Source organism: Mustela nivalis, assembly GCF_964662115.1.
Source record: "Mustela nivalis genome assembly, chromosome: 10".
Taxonomy (NCBI): Eukaryota; Metazoa; Chordata; class Mammalia; order Carnivora; family Mustelidae; genus Mustela; species Mustela nivalis.
This window is the reverse complement of record NC_139029.1, coordinates 76105250-76117900: the sequence shown is the minus strand read 5'-3', so window position 1 is coordinate 76117900 and position 12651 is coordinate 76105250. Positions and strand designations below refer to the sequence as shown.

Sequence of the window (12651 nt, the reverse complement as noted above, 5' to 3'; positions counted from 1 at the left end):
CGGTGTAATCACACTCAAACGGATTCTAAAATGTATAGGGTAATGCAAAGAACTTAAATGGCCAAAACAAGTTTGAAAAGAACAAAGTTGATAGCAAGTCTTATACTACTTAATTTGAAGATTCACTATAAAATTTAGTTATCAAGACATTCTGTTCCTGGCATAAATACAGATGTATTGACTAATAGAAAATGATAGAGAGTTTTTTTTTCTTCAAAGATTTATTTGTCAGAGAGAAAGAGAGCACAACCAGGGGAGCAGCTGGCACAGACAGTAGCAGGCTCCCTGCCTGACGTGGGGCTCAGTGCGAGGACCCTGAGATCATGACCTGAACTGAAGACAGACACTTAACCAACTGAGCCACCCAGGTGTCTCAGTAGAGAGTTTAGATAAAGAATCACACACAAATAGTCCATTGATTTTTGACAAAGAGACCAAGGTATTTCAATGGGGAAAAAGACAATTTTTCTTAATGAAATGATGCTGGAACAAGTGGATATCTATATTGAGATAAAGAACCTCAACCCTCACTTCACACCATACACAAAAAGCAACTAAAAATGGATCCCAGCCTGAAACATAAAAGCTAAAAGTATAAAACTTCTAGAAGAAATTTTAGAAAAATTTCACTACTTCACAGGAGGAAAAGATTTCTTAAATAGGATCTAAAAGACACAAACTTGAAAGAAAAAGTTGAGAAATTCAACTTCATAAAAATGTAAAGGACCCAGGGGAACTGGCCCAAGGAAGAAGTAAAAGTAATTCTAGGGATGATGAAAGGAGCTTCTGAGATATGGCTGTGCAGGAGGACTAGGAGTGTCCAGTGTAGGCTAGAGCAGAAAGGCTCTGGGAGAGGTGTGTTCAAGGGATCGAAGGACTTCTGATGTGTGTGAATAAATGGAGAGGAGATTAATATGGAGAGTTTGGTGATGAATTCATGGAAGATGCAATGAAGCTAAGCAAACTAATAAGAGGAGTCTTAACTCTAGGTAGTAGCTGTATAGGGAGGAAAGAGAATGATGGAACCCTGCAGAGCCTATAATACTGTTAGAAGTGATAATAATGTAAACATTACATTCAACTAAAAATTGATACTGAAAGGATGGAAGAAGGTAAGGGTGGTGTGTGAGTGGGATGCTGTGGTTTCCAATAATGGTGAAAGAAACTTAAATCCTCATCTTCTATAAGCATTGGTTATATAGAAAGTGGGAAGGCCAGGGAAGGAAATGCAGAGAGTGTCTGCTTTTCAAAACAAGTCTTACAGAAATTTTTGAATCATTGAAATGTGTGAATATGGACATGATTTGAAGCCAGGTCATGCCCATTTGCTAGCTGTGTGACCTTAAGCAAGTTGCTCAACTTCTCTGTGCCTCAGTTAAATCATTCGTTGAGCATCAGGTAATTGTACTTACCTTCGAAGGTTGTTCTTAGGGTAAATAAGTTTAATCTATGTAAAATATTTGGAATAGTGCCCTGTACAGGTGTTACTGTTGTAATTATGTGCAGGCATTACTTTGAAATATATTAAAATAAATAATATATTAAACATATTAAAATAAAAATGTGCTGAATCTTAAAAAAGTTTTTAACCTAATATTGGTAGTCCCTGTGTATTTACCTAATATCTCTTTATGTCCTTTAGAAATAACCCTGTAAGGAATATATTTTCTTTTCTTTTCTTTTCTTTTTTTTTTAAGGTGTTATTTGTCAGAGAGAGCAAGACAAGGAGAGAGAGCACAAGCAGGGGAAAGCAGGCACCTCACTGAGCAGGAAGCCCAATGCAGAAATTGACCCCAGGACCCTGGGATCATGACCCAAGCTGAAGGCAAATGCTTAACTGACTGAGCCACCCAGGTGTCTGAGGAATATTTTTTCTTATCCTCCATTTTCATCTAAAGAAGCTGAGGCTCAGAGAAGTTTAACCACCTGCTCAGGATCAAGTAGCTAGTTACTGCCAGTTGCCCCAATGTTAGGATTTCATTTGGGTCAGTCTGGCCACAAATTCCAGCCTATTCTCATTTTGCCTGATGTGCGTATGGGTTTACTGATGCTTTATAAGCACAGGCTGACCCTAAGCTACTGTGGGGAGTGCAGGAGTCTGTGGGATCTGGTCCTCCATGCCTCTTTGCGAAAGGGCACAGAGCACTCTGAAGGGCACTTAGTGAGTAGTCCCAGATGGGAAGACCTGGCCTGAGGTGAGTACTCAATAAATTTTGTTGAGTGAACGCCTGAGTGTGCATGGTTCTGAAGCCCCAGGCAGATGTTAGGACACTCCCCAGGAATGCAAGCTGTGGGAGGCGGGAAGGGGACAACTTTAGGGGAGACTAAAAAACCCCATGCTGCCTAGATGCTAAAAAAACTCGGGCTGCCCCGCCTGGCCGGGTTCCTCCCCCACCACTTTACTTAACCCCCAGCTAGCCTGCTTCCCAGGGCCTGGCGCTGCACAAGATGAAGACTGTGAAATTTCATATATCTATTTCTAAAAAAAGGAATCCAGAAATTGCCACAGACCTTCATATTAATGCTAAATTTATTACTCCCATCCTCAAAATGACCCAGAACCTCACTTCTGTAGATACCCTCGGTCTTGCTAAAATGAGCAAGCTAGCTTGCTTGCTTGCTATGTCACTTTACACACACACACACACACACACACACACACACACACGAACGCTCAAGGTTTTACTCACAGAGAGAACAAAGTTGTGATAGGTATGTTTACTGGTTTTATTGAAGTGAACCTTACAGAAGTGGCTTATAAAGGTCTTCAGCAGCAGCTTCCTCTCCCACTTAGTAAATATTCCTTCTCTGTTCTAGTGCAACTGAGTTGCTTTCTCAAACTCTGAAAAGCCAAGGGCTGCGAGGTCTCTCAACTTCTAACCAAGGCTGGAGTATCCAAGCAAAAAAATTCTGGACTTAAAAACCAAGTTGTGCTCTGATTCAAACCAGAACCCAGTCCACAGGTTCAGCTCTCCCGTGCCCATGACCCTTATTCTGCAACGGAAGTGGGGGTGGTGGAGAGGGCTCTTAGTTTAGCTCCGCAGACTGGGTGGCTGCCCTAATCCCAGGTGGCTTTTGATTGAAAGAGGCCCATGTGGCGCTTCTTCTGTCCCTCCTAAACTAATTGGGCTTTTTTGCTGCCACGGACTAGGAGCTTGAGGTCTGGTTTCTAGCGATTGCTCTGCTAAAAGTAACCTCCTGCCAAGTAAACCTATCTGTGTTTTGATTTGTGCTTCTTTAAAGGGAGGGGATTTAGAGTAACTCAGTGATTTTCAAAAATTTTCCACCAGTAGTGAGACTGTTTGTACAAAGGAAATCTGTCTGGATGCCCCATGTGGAAGAGTAGAGCTGCTCTGCTTGCTTTGAAGGTGGACTTTCTCCTCACTGTGTGGTCGTACTGGATATGGCTCTGAACCTCTGTATGTATGTGTTTTAATTTTTTCCCCAGAGTTGGATAATATGTTAATAGGACAGGGGAAGAAGGACTAGAAAGAGGTTAAGAAGGTAAAAAACAGATCATAGCCTACGGTTTTCCATATCAAAAAGGAAGATAAAAGATATTATAGAAAATTTTAGTAAATTGTTTCTCTGAAAAGTCTTATGGATTATGACATGAAATTAATACATTAAGTAGCACATATGTCCTCTTCAAAAGATAATCTTAGAGTACCTTCAGTGGACGCTGCTTTAGCCATGGGACCCTCACAGATTAAGGGGTCAGATGAACACCCAGGGGCCTGGCTTTTCCTGCTCATGTGAGTAGTACAAGTTCTCACTGCTGCAGTAGTTTATTTTATTGCTTTCTTATTTCTGTGAGCTTATTAGGAGAGCTTGGTTGGGCCAAGGGTCACTCAGAAAACAACCAGCTTCCACTTTCTTTAGTTATGCAAACTAGAGCTAGGTGACTGAGATCTTGCCTTTGGGCTGCAAGAGATAGGGAGTTTTGCAAGCCCTAGGGGAGTGCAGAATTTCCTGAAGATGTTGCAAAGTGGCCGGCTTTCTTCTGAAGTCATGCAATATTCTCCTTTGCTTTGGTTATGACTGCAGACTTGCTGGGAAGCCACCTGAAGACTAACACCTTGGAGTGGGCTTCTCTTCACTGGCTCCAGAAGTGAGGCCTACTCCTGTAGAGGGAATGGCTTGGGGTCACTGCTCTCATAGAATCATGTTTGGTCTAATTCTACCTCCCTGTTACTTTATTGGCAGTCAGTTTTCTAAAACATGAGCACTTTTGCTGAGGGAAGGACACACAAAAGGAAATTTAAGGAATTTTGAAAATTTAGAGACTAGAGGGCTGGATGGCGCAGGTTTTATGAAAGTCCCTATTCTGCTGCTTTAATTTGGAAGATAGGAGTTCCCAGAGAAAGCAGGTTTCATGGAGGAAGAACAAATTTGATCGGAGAATTTTATCTGTGGCCTTGAGGGCATCCTCAGTCACCACTGCCCCACACCTCTCAGCCTCCATGTTGGGCAGCAGAGGCCACAGAAGCCAGGCCCAGTTGCCCAGGCCTCCTGGGCACGTTGCAGAGGAAAAGTCCGCTGCTCCCCACTGTACCCACAGCCCGGGAGAGATGGGCTTCTAGACATTCTTACTCTTGTTTTTCTACCAGGGCATGTAGTGTGCAGCTATTAAAGATACTCAGATTTTATTTTATTTTTGTTTTTTTTTTAAGATTTTATTTATTTCACAGAGAGAAATCACAAGTAGACGGAGAGGCAGGCAGAGAGAAAGAGAGGGAAGCAGGCTCCCTGCTGAGCAGAGAGCCTGATGCGGGACTCGATCCCAGGACCCTGAGATCATGACCTGAGCCGAAGGCAGCGGCCTAACCCATTGAGCCACCCAGGCGCCCCAAAGATACTCAGATTTTAGAATGGTATCACTTACTTTGGTCTAGATAAATCTTCAAAAGTAAGCAGATCAGCTGGTTTTTGGACTTGACTCCAAGCAGAAGACTCCATGAAGTATATCAAGCTTGGTGGTATTTTGGGGGATTTTTAAGTGTTTGAGAATCACATGGGAATGAAATGATTCAAAGGACAAGATTTAAAAAATACATAAAGTCCACATTCTCTGAAAATAATAGCATATGAAGTAGTTCCTGAAGTATTTAAATAGAAAGTGAAACTGAATCACAGTTTACTTTTCAAAGTAAAACTATTTAGAATGCAGCCTCCTTCCCTGAAAGAGCAACAGGGTTTTTGTCAAACATTTCTTCCCGTTCTCTGAAATTTGGAGTTCACAAGAAGGCTTGAGGGTTATGCTTTATTGAGGGTGACCCTTTACTTCAATAGCAAAGAAGGCCACGTGGGAGGTCAAGGACTAGTGTTCTGGGGAGGAGGCGAGCAGGCTCTGAGTCAGCAGAGCGTATGACTGAACCGCAGTTTGGGTCAGGCACCCAAGGTTGGGGCAGCAGCTGCTTGAATCTTGTATATGTTGAGAGATGAACGAATGGCAATATCCGTGTCTAGAGATATCTTGCAATACCTTGAGAGTTAGCTTGGGTGAGCTGGAGCTCCGTATATATATCAAGAGAAAGTATAGGAAAAGTTAAGGAAGAAGAAGCAAGGGCCCCAGGGAAAAGGATCTTTTTCAAGAAAGTTGATTTTTGTAGGTTTTTCATTTGTAGGGTGGTATAGTCCCTTTCCCTCCCATCTTCCTGAAAATACATACTGCCCCAGCAGAGTGCTAGTCCTTTTAATGTGCTCCCAACTCTATTTGACCCCATCTTTTTTTTTTTTTTTTTAAGATTTTATTTATTTGACTGACAGAGATCACAAGTAAGCAGAGAGGCAGGCAGAGAGAGGAGGAAGCAGGTTCCCTGATGAGCAGAAAGCGCAATGCGGGGGCTGATCCTGACCTTGGGACCCTGGGATCACGACCTGAGCTGAAGGCAGAGGCTTTTAACCCACTGAGCCACCCAGGAGCCCATGACTCCATCTTCTTAATCATGTTTGCTGCTTTTCTGTTTTCTCCAACTTCAGATTTCCTTGTCTTAAAAAGAATACACGTTGGGAGGTACTTGCCTCTGGGCCATTCGTCTTGAGGCTGTCCCTGTCTGGGCCAGACCTCCTCTTTCCTACCCCCTTGTTTCCACTTCTTAACCCTCATCCTATCCTTCCCTGGCACCACAAGAGTTCCTTCTTATCTCTGACCACCGCAGCATACTCTGTGCTTTTAGGTGGTGTGACCAGAAAATTTAATGTCCAAATCGGTACTTTTAGAAGTAAAAGGGGGTGCTTGTAATTAAGCATGATTCTGAGATAATGGGTATAAACTAGGGACTGCCCCAGGCAAACCAGGGTGCATGTTCCTTCAAGGTGTTTAACCTGGTCATGGCTCCTTCCTGTAGGAAGGCAGAAGATTCTGAGGGCAATGCTTCTCTTATCTTTGCATCCCTTCTTATGGCCAGCCAATTTGTTTTGTTTTTTAAAATGAACTTTTAAATTTTGAAATAATTAGATTTACAGAAAGTTGCAGAAAAGTACAGAATTCCCACATACTCCTTACCCACCTTCCCCCATTATTTACATTTTGCATTTCCTTGGTGCATCTGTTAAAACTCAGAAGCTGTAATGGCTTATTCGTATTACCTAAACTCCAGACCAGTTTTTCTATTAATGTCCTCTTTTCTGTTCTGATCCATACCAGGATACTATACTGGATTTAATGGGCATGTATCGCCTGGTCTGTGACAAATTTTCAGTCTTTCCTTGTATTTCGTGACTTTGAGCCTTGAGGGGTACTGGTCACATTTCCTGAGGAAATGTGCCCAAACTGAATTTGTCTGATTTTACATAATTAGACCCAGGTTATGGTTTTGGGGAAGAATACCACAGAAGTGAAGTGCCTTCTCATCACATATATCAGGGGGCATATGACACACACATGACAGCATCAGGGATAGACGGGAACCTTCATTACTTGGTGAAGGTGGTGTTTTTCCTTTCCCTATTCTTATCCTTTTTTATGGATATGTAATATTCTCCTGTGTATATGTGCCACATTTTCTTTATTCATTAATTAGTCAATGGACACTTAAGTTGCTCCCCTGTCTTGGCTATTGTAAATAGTACTGCAGTGAACATGGGGGTAAAGATATCTTTTAGAATTAGTGCTTTTGTATCCTTTGGATAAATACCCAGAAGCAGAATTTACTGGGTCATATGGTAATTCAACTTAAATTTTTAAAAAAGATTTTATCAATTGAGAGAGAGGGCATGTGCACAACTGGGGGGAGGGGCAGAGGGAGAAGCAGACTCGCTGCTGACCAGGGAGCCCTACGTGGGGCTTGATCCAAGGACCCAAGATCACGACCTAAGCCAAAGGCAGACACTTAACTCACTGAGCACCCCAGGCATCCCTCTACCTCAATTTTTTGAGGAACCTCTGTTACTGTTTTCCATAGCGTCTGCACCAATTAACATTTCCACCAACAGTGCTCGAAGGTTCTCTTTTCTCCCATCCTTGCCGACCCTTGTTATTTCTTGTCTTTTTTTTTTTCATTGACATTTAACTAACATGCAGTGTTAATAGTTTCAGTTGTATAACATTAATTCAACAATTTTATGCATTAATCAGTATTCATCTTAATTATGGTCACATCTGTCACCATACAGCATTATTTAAAATATTACTATTTTCCCTATGTTGTTTTTCATCTCCATGACATTTTTTTTTAATAACTGGAAGTTGTTGCCTCTTAATCCCCTTCATCAGTTTGCCCATCTCTCTAAACTTATCCCCTCTGGCAACTACCAGTTTGATCACTGTATTGAAAAGTCTTTTTTGTTTGTTTGTTATTTATTTATTTATTTATTTATTTTATTATTTTATTTTTTCTTTTTTTAAGAGACGGGGTCTCGCTATGTTGCCCAGGCTGGAGTGCAGTGGCTATTTACAGGCGCGATCCCACTACTGATCAGCATGGGAGTTTTGACCTGCTCCGTTTCTGACCTGGGCCGGTTCACCCCTCCTTAGGCAACCTGGTGGTCCCCCGCTCCCGGGAGGTCACCATATTGATGCCAAACGGCATAGCACACTACAGCCCAGAACTCCTGGGCTCAAGCGATCCTCCTGCCTCACCCTCCCGAGTAGCTGGGACTACAGGCGCGCGCCACCGCGCCTGGCTTTTGTTTGTTTTTTAGATTCCACACATAAGTGAAATCATATCGTATTTCTCTTTCTCGGACTTATTTCACTTAGAGTAATACCCTCTAGGTCCATCCTTGTTGTCACAAATGGCAAGATTTCATTCTTTTTTATGACAGAGTAATAATCCATTGCATGTATATGTGTGTGTTTGTGAGTGTGTGTGTGTGTGTGTGTGTGTACACATCACCTCTTTGTTCCATCTGTTGTTGAGCTTGGGTTCATCATCAGAACTGGGTTGTGCCATATCTTGGCTATTGTAAATAATGTTGCAATAGGGGTGCCTGGGCGCCTGCCTTCGGCTCAGGTCATGATCTCAGGATCCTGGGTTCATGCCCCACATCGGGCTCCCTGCTCAGCAGGAAGCCTTCTTCTCCCTCTCCCACTCCCCCTGCTTGTTTTCCCTGTCTCACTGTGCCTCTCTCTGTCAAATAAATTTAAAAAATCTTTAAAAAGAAAAGAATGCTGCAGTAAACATAGAGGTGCATATATCCTTTTGATTTTGTATTTTTGTTTTCTTTGGGTAATACCCAATAATGGGTTTACTGGATCATGTGGTATTTCATTTTTAATTTTTTGAGGAAGCTCCATAGTGTTTTCCCCAGTGGCTGTGTTGATTTAACACTCCTTCCCGCAAAGCAAAAGGGCTGTCTTCTTCATATCCTTGTTACTACTTGTTATTCTTGTCTTTTTTATTTTAGCCATCTGTACTAGTTTGTGGTGATATGTCATTATGGTTTTGATGTGCATTTCCTTGATGATTAGTACTATTGAGCATTTTTTCATGTGTCTGTTGGCCATCTGTTGTCTTTGAAAAAATTTCTATTCAGGCCCTCTGTCCATTTTTTATTTTATTTTTTTAAAGATTGATTTATTAGAGTGCAAGTGAGGGAGAGCATCTCAATCAGACTCTGTGCTGAGTGTGGAGTCTGACGTGGGGTTCCCTCTCAGGACCCTGGGATCATGACCTGACCTGAAAGCAAGAGTTGGACACTTAACCTACTGTACCAGCCAGCCAGCCCTCTGCCTACTTTTAAAAAATATTTTGATTCTAGTATAATTAGCATAGTGTTATATTAGTTTCAGGTGTACAACACAGTGATACAACAATTCTGCACATAATTCCATGCTCATTATAAGTGTACTTGTACTTAATTCCTTTCACCAATTTTACCCACCCCTTACCCACTTCCCCTTTGGTAACCCTGTTTGTTTTGTAGAGTTAAGAGTCTATTTTTTTTGCTTTGTCTCTTTTTTTCTTCACGTTTCTTGAGTTCTACATGTGAGTGAGATCATATGGAATTTGTCTTTCTCAGACTTATTTAACTTAGCATTATTCTTGCTAGGTCCATCTTTTTTATGGTTAAGTAATACTCCATTGTGTGTGTACATATTTATATATACACACACAGTATACACAAACACCACCTCCTCTTTATCCGTTCATCTGTGGATGGACACTTGGGTTGCTTTCACAGTTTGGCTATTGTAAATAATGCTGCAGTAAACATAGGGACTTAGTGTTTTTATATTCCCTGGGTAAATACCCAGCAGTGCAATTACTGGATCATATGGCCGTTTTATTTTTCCTTTTTTGAAGGACCTCTCTATATGTCTTTTTACTGTGGCTGCACTGGTTTGTATTCCCACCAGTCATGCAAGAGAGTTCTTTTTTCTCGACGTCCTTGCCAACACTCATTTATTTTGTTTTTTATTTTAGCCAGTCTGACAGGTACAAGGTAGTACCTCATTGTGGTTTTGATTTGCGTGTTGCTGATGATGAGTGCTGTTGAGCATCTTTTCATGTGTCTGTTGGCCATCTGTTTGTCTTTGGAGAAATGTCTGCTTATGTCTTCTGTGCATTTTTAAATTGGATTATTTTCTTGGTGTGCATTTCCTTTGCCTATTTTTAATTGGAATTTGTTTGGTGCTGAGTTGTATAAGTTCTTAATATATTTTGGATATTAACCCCTTATCAGATCTTTTGCAAATAGCCTCTCCCATTCAGTAGGTTGCCTTTTCATTTTATTAAGGTAAAAGCTTTGCTGTGCAAAAGCTTTTTATTTTGGGATAGTCTCAATAGTTAATTTTTGCTTTTGTTTCCATTGCCTGAAGTGACATAGCTAGACATATTTGCTAAGGCTGATGTCAGAGAGGTTACTGCCTCTGTTTTCTTCTAGGATTTTTATGGTTTCAGGGCTCACATTTACATCTTTAATCCATTTGAGATTAATTTGTGTATGGGTGAGAAAGTGGTCCAGTTTCACTCCTCTGCATGTGGCTGTCCAGTTTTCCCAGCACCATTAATTGAAAAGATTATCTTTTCTCTATTGTGTAATCTTGCCTCTTTTGTTGTAGATTAGTTAGCCCTATAAGCATGGGTTTATTTCTGGGCTATTCTGTTCCATTGATCTATTTATTTTTGTTCCAGTACTATACACTCTTCTGATTACTGTACCTTTATAATGTATGCTTATTCTGGAATTATGTTATCTCCAGCTTTTTTGTTCTTTCTCAAGCTTTCATTAGCTATTTTGAGGTCTTTGTGATTCAATACAAATTTTAAGATTATTTGTTCTAGTTCTGTGAAAAATGCTATTGGTATTTTTGTGGGGATTACATTGAATCTGTAGATTGCTTAGGGTCATATGGACATTTTAACGGTATTAATTCTTCCAAACCATGAGCATGGAATGCAATTCCTTTCAGAGTACAGGTCTTTCACCTCCTTAACTAAGGAGGAATTTAAAGACCTATAGGTATTTTATTCTTTTTGGAATAATTGTAAATGGGATTGTTACCTTTATTTCTTTTTCTGCTATTTCATTATTAGTGTAAAGAAATGCAATGGATTTCTGTAAATTTTGTATTGCAACTTGACTGAATTCATTTATCAGTTCTGCTAGGTTTTTTGGTGGAGTCTTTAGGGTTTTCTAGATATAGTATCACATCTTCTGTAAGTAGTGACAGTTTTACTTCTTCCTTACCGATTTTGATTCCTTTTATTTATTTATGTTGTCTGATTGCTGTTGTTGGGATTGTGTTGAATAAAAGTGGTGAGAAAATGGACATCCTTGTCTTGTTCCTGACCTCAGAGGAAAAGCTGTTTGTCACCATTGAGTGTGATGTTGGCTGTGGGTTTTTCATACATGGACTTTATTATGTTTAGGTATGTTCCTCTAAACTCATTTTGTTGAGAGTTTTACTCATGAATAGATGTACAATGATCATATGGTTTTTATCCTTTGTCTTACAAATGTGATATATCATATTGATTTGCAAATATTGATCCACATTTGTATCCCTGGAATAAATCTTACTTGATTATTGTGAACAACTTCTTAAATGTATTGTTGAATTTGGTTTGCTAATATTTTGTTGAGGGTTTTTGTGTGTTATATTCATTGTAGATATTGGCCTGTAGTTTTATTTTCAGTATTAATGCTGACCTCATAGAATGAGTTTGAAAGTTTTCCTTCCTCTTCTATTTGATGAAGTCTGACAAAGTTTTAAGTCCGTTTCAGCCAGAAAATTTTAAGTCAGTTTTAATTCAGAAAGTTTCAAAAGTATAATCCATAATTTATGGATTGAATGTTTGTCATCATATGTAAGAACTCTCATTGTAAACCAATTTCATGTAAATTTTCTTCTGTTTGCTCTCAAAGTTATATACTTCCAGCTCTGACATTTAGGTTTCTTATCCTCTTTGAATTTATTTAGCTTGAATTTATTTAGCCTGCTTCCCCATCCCTCCTCCCCACCTGCCTCTCTGCCCACTTGTGATCTCTGTCAAATAAATAAATAAAATCTTTTTTTAAAAGTCTGTTTCTTGGTTTCTCTCTTTCCTGTGCTTTTTTGTTTTGTTTCTTAAATTCCACATATGAGTGAAATCATATGGCATTTGTCTTTCTCTGACTTACTCACTTAGCATTGTACTGTCTAGCCCTGTCCATGTCCTTGCAGATGGCAAGGTTCCATTCTTTTTTTTTTTTTTTAATTTTAAAGATTTTTATTTATTTGTCAGAGAGAGAGAGGGAAAGAGAGTGAGCACAGGCAGACAGAATGGCAGGCAGAGGCAGAGGGAGAAGCAGGCTCCCTGCTGAGCAAGGAGCCCGATGTGGGACTTGATCCCAGGATGCTGGGATCATGACCTGAGCCGAAGGCAGCTGCTTAACCAACTGAGCCACCCAGGCGTCCTGGTTCCATTCTTTTTTTATGGCTGAAAAATATATTCCATTGTATATAAATGCCACATCTTCTTTATCCATTCATCTATTGATGGACACATAGGCAGGTTCCATATTTGGCTATTGTAAATAATGCTGTATATTCCTTTGAATTACTGTTACTACTGGATAAATACCCAGTAGTGCAATTACTGGATTATAGGGTAGGCCTATATATAATTTTTTGAGGAACATCCATACTGTTTTCGATAGTGTCTGCACCAGTTTGCATTCCTACCAACAGTGCAGGAGAGTTCATTTTTCTCCACATCCTTG

General features: G+C 40.2%; 1 protein-coding gene across 1 annotated transcript in view; it reads right to left on the bottom strand.

Annotated features, from left to right (window-relative positions):
- Window positions 1-1571: 1571 nt before the first annotated feature.
- RPAP2 (RNA polymerase II associated protein 2) overlaps window positions 1572-12651 on the bottom strand; it is a 108808-nt gene continuing 97728 nt past the window's right edge. Inside the window, exon 13 of the mRNA XM_082688682.1 lies at window positions 1572-4124. The gene's annotated coding sequence lies outside the window, so the exon portion shown is untranslated. The remainder of the gene's footprint in view (window positions 4125-12651) is intronic.